Genomic DNA, 4,735 nt, shown 5'->3' on the forward strand with positions numbered 1-4,735 from the left:
CATTTTTGAACTTTAAATGTTTATAAAAAAAAAACTGTGACTAACGATTTTTAATATTTTTCATCTGCCTTTGAAACAATATACTAGGAGCCTTCTATTAAATTTTCAAGCTTTTTTATCCAACAAATAAAATTTTATTGATATTTTTAGAAAAAAAACTAAAAAAAAATGGAAAATGAAAATGTCCGTAAAGAGCTCAAAATAAATCAAAATATTTTGAAAATGTTATGGTGTATAGAAAATGCTAAGATAAACATTCAGTCAAAATTTCATATATCTACGGTCATTTTTTTTAAAGTTACACCAAAAACCAAAATCGATTTTCTCGAAAACAGATTTTGCGTAAAAATTCCCGTTTTTCCTTAATTTTTCTTTTGTTTTTCACATCGCTTTTGAAAACTACTGGGAAATTTTTACTTTTGACCCCCCAAAGTACCAACTAGATTCACTTTCCAATCATAAAAGTTACTGTTGAAGAAAATCGAAGCAGTTTTACTGTCCTAAAAGGTGATGACAGACACAAAAAAAAATAAAAAAAAAATTAAAAAAAATAAAAAATAAAAAAAAAAACACACATCATTGTAAAATCAATACATTCATCGCTCCACTCAGAATCTAAAAAATAAAAAAAAAATAAAAAAAAAAACACACATCATTGTAAAATCAATACATTCATCGTTCCACTCAGAATCTAAAATCGAAATATTTAAAATTTTTTTTTTTTTAAATCTAAGATTTAAAAATGTAATACAAGATTCCTCATAATATTGCCTACCTTTATCAAAAAAAAATGTCTACAAAAAAGTCAAATTAAATTTTTATGAGCGATTGAAATTCATATTTTTACAACATTTGATATTCGCTCAATTTCTCACGTGACGATTTTCTTATTTTATTGTAATTAAAAACGAATAACTGTAGATATTTGAAAATTTCACTGAATGTTTGTTTTATTAATTCTTATCCTTTATAAAATTTTCAAAATATTTTGACTTGTTTTAAGCTGTTTACGGACAATTTCATATTTCAATTTTTTTTTTTTTTTTTTCTATGAATATCAATAAAGTTATATCTATTGGGCCAAAAAGTGTAAAAATTTAATACAAGGCTCCTGATATATTGTTCCAATTGCAGTTGAAAAATATTAAAAAGAAAATAGGTAGAATTTTTTTTATAAGCATTTAAAGATGAATTTTGACAAAATTTATCAAATTTAAAATTGAATAATTATTTTGTAGTTAAAAATTTATAAAATGTTCAATTTTTGTATCTAAGAATTAAAAATTTAAAACAAGATTCCACGTAAGTAATTAATTCTGTTACCAAAAATTCTAAAAAATACATCTACACAGTTTATTTTTATAGTCATTTGAAGTTCAAATATGGACGAAATTACATATTAAAAAACCTAAAATAACTATTTTAGTTATTTTGTTGTGGTTGTATAATATTATTCATGGGTACTTGAAACTTCTAAAGTATACTATTATATATCTATGATAGTATCATGATTTGTTGTTGATCTATAACGTGTTATAAGTAGTTACCTAATGAATATATTTTGATATGATTAATTTGGAATTTATTATAGGTACCTATATAGGTCAATTTTTTTAAAATACCATAAATAAGTATATAATATGTCTTATACCTAGACTGACATACAGTCTCCACTCAGAATCGCTTTTCTTATACGATGATATTATATCATTAAATTCAAATTTAATACCATCCATTATACAGTGACCCACTTGTAGCTTACTGTACAGCAGAGCGACATCCACTTACCCAGCTCTTTTAAATTTAAATTTAAAAAAAAATTTAAAAAAAAATGTTATAATAAAATTATACAATCTATACTTATTTTAATATTTATGTATAATAAGATCATGTTATAGAGGGGATAAAAACATAAATGGGAGCTACTTGTATAAAAATACACTCATTAGTGACACTCGCCTTGGGATTAAAAGATTAAAAATAATTATAACTAGCCGCTCCACCCGGCGTTAATAATATTCACAACACTATTTTCTTTTGAGTCTGGGTATGAGGATTTCTATGAAGTTATAATCCAATTGTAAAAAAGTTTATTCTCAATTAATATTTAATGGAAAGGTTAGTACAGGGTTAGTTTAAAGGCAAAGTTTCTAATTTTGCGGAGGGTTAAATTTTGAAAAAAGTACTTGAATTTTATTTGAATTTGATCTTTTAGCCGATATCTTTATTTGTACGTCTATAATATTGAATTTAAGAAATTAGTTTTTAGGCTAGTATACCTATTTGTTTTTTGCCATGTGATATTAAAAAAATAAAATTAGTTCATTTTATTATATGAATCATAGAAAAATGAATAAGTTATAATAGTATAATAATTAGTAAATCATAAAATATTAATATAAGAAATAGAGTGAAAAACAGAACAGATCGTTTCTGCACAGAACCGTTTTACGAATGAAATAATTTATCATTAAGTTAATGAGTATTTTACATACTATCCATTACAGTATCCTACCTACTGACAATGCAGATATATACGTTCGATACCTAATTAATATCTATTGATCTATTTTGTATGCCGAAAAACGACTTTGTTGTGAGAAAAATTCCAATTTCTGTATAGACTATATTACGTGTATATTGCCATAAAGGCAATCTTTAACGAACGGAAATCGTTATGGTATGGTGTACAAAATCTAGTAAATGTTTGAAACCCCTTGGTTTTAATGGTATTTATATTTTATTTGGAACTTCCTTTATCATATTGGACCCAACCATGACGTTATTATTATATAAATATATTCAAAAGTACAAGTGTCTAATGCCTATCATGTCGTATGTGTAATTTATGCAAAAAAGAATTTAACCTCAAAAATATTTTTTTGTTTTTGAAAAAATCCTTTATTTATAATTTATTATTATAAATGTTAACAATCTACGATGGTTTCAGAAAAAAAAATCAAATGTAAAAACTTCGTTTTAAAAAGAATATATTAGACATTAGTTTAAGTGAAAATTTAATAATTTATTAGTATAATTGGCACGAAATTAAACTAAAAAAAAAACAATATTAAAGTATATAAATCATATACACGTATTTTTAGCATAAACAAACTTTTGAATTTAATCTCTTCGGCGATTATTAAACGTACAAAATCTTTTTTTTTTATTTTTACATTTCAGTTATAATCTGTAATTAATGCAAAATATGATATATTTCTTAATTAGGTTTGGATAAAAAAAGCTTTCAAGTACGAATTAAAAATCAATAGTGTATTGAATCCACAATGCATATGTATATTTATATTATTAATTGGCGTATAAATGAAAAATATACCTAACAAACTATTATCATATAAATGTAAAAATTAAATTAAAGAAATTATATAGGTACATATTTAATTAAATGTTTCTGAAAATAATACTTCATTGATATTTGCATTTTATACTACTTACCTAATCTAATTGTAGATACATATTTTAAAATCGGTGGATAATTTTCATCAATTGTATTGATTCGTTATTATAGGCAATTTTCCTTTGAATATTAATTAAATCATCTTAATAACCAAACAGAAAAAATGAACAATTTAACAAATAAAAGTGATGTTAATATTTATTAGGTATAATGTGTCAATGATGTGCATGTTACAATATTCAAAAAATATATTAAAACATTTTTAATTATTTATAATGCCCTAACTTTAGACTTCCGAGTATCTATTATTAATACCTATTATGATCAGTACCTACCCATATTATAATATTAGTATGCGTTCTGTATAATTATATGAATATACTTGTTAGGACTTACCTTGTATGTATGTCGTTAACTTCTACCCCTAAGTAACTACGATAAACTTCCAAACCATTAAAATGTGTTGCCGTGCGTTACCAATACCACACAGACATTGATTGTATCGCCTTCCTTCGTTGCTAATTAACAAATGCGTGCTGGTCTGACCTAAAACTACAGTTAAGCGTAATCCTATTGCTTAACAGCCGTTGTTTACATAAGCGTTATTGTACAACAATGACATCTGCAATAAATGTTAAATTCCAAGTCAGCGTGAAAATAGAAATGCGAAGATGATCGATCGATTCAAATAATCAAATATAGAGTTTATAATACATTTTACTATTTTATAGGTACTATATGTACCTAGATACCTGTACAGGTGTTAGTTATTATATGTAGATTGTAGACATATTATACATATGTGCACCAGGGGCGGATCTGAAGCTTGGTTAAAGGGGGGGCGAATTTCGAATAGGAATATCCATGAGTAATATACAAGTACAATGAGCATGGTCAAACCTGGTGGGTGGAGGGGGTCACCACCTCCAGAAATCCGTATATCAATCCGGATCAAATTTTATAATCCTTATACTATAAAATTATCAGTATACATTTTTTCAACCCCCCCCCCAAAAAAAAAAGCATTTCCTGCTGTTGCCCCGGCAATGAAGACTTGACCGTAAGTAATTTATGGAAAAAGAAGTACAACACTTAAAATTAATTGTAGGTACCTTTATTTCTTTTAAATAGCTATGACAATGTATTATTAAAAAATAGGTATAATTATAATAATAATTGTACGTTTCTTTTTTTTTTCATTTGCAAATCTATTAATTACTTCTTCTATGTTTACAATAATATCTTTATGCGTGTGCAATAAAGCCAAGCCAGTCAGCCTATGTTCGCCCATTCGCGATCTCAACCATGTTTTTAATC

Source organism: Acyrthosiphon pisum, chromosome A1 (assembly GCF_005508785.2).
Source record: "Acyrthosiphon pisum isolate AL4f chromosome A1, pea_aphid_22Mar2018_4r6ur, whole genome shotgun sequence".
In the NCBI taxonomy this organism is placed as follows: Eukaryota; Metazoa; Arthropoda; class Insecta; order Hemiptera; family Aphididae; genus Acyrthosiphon; species Acyrthosiphon pisum.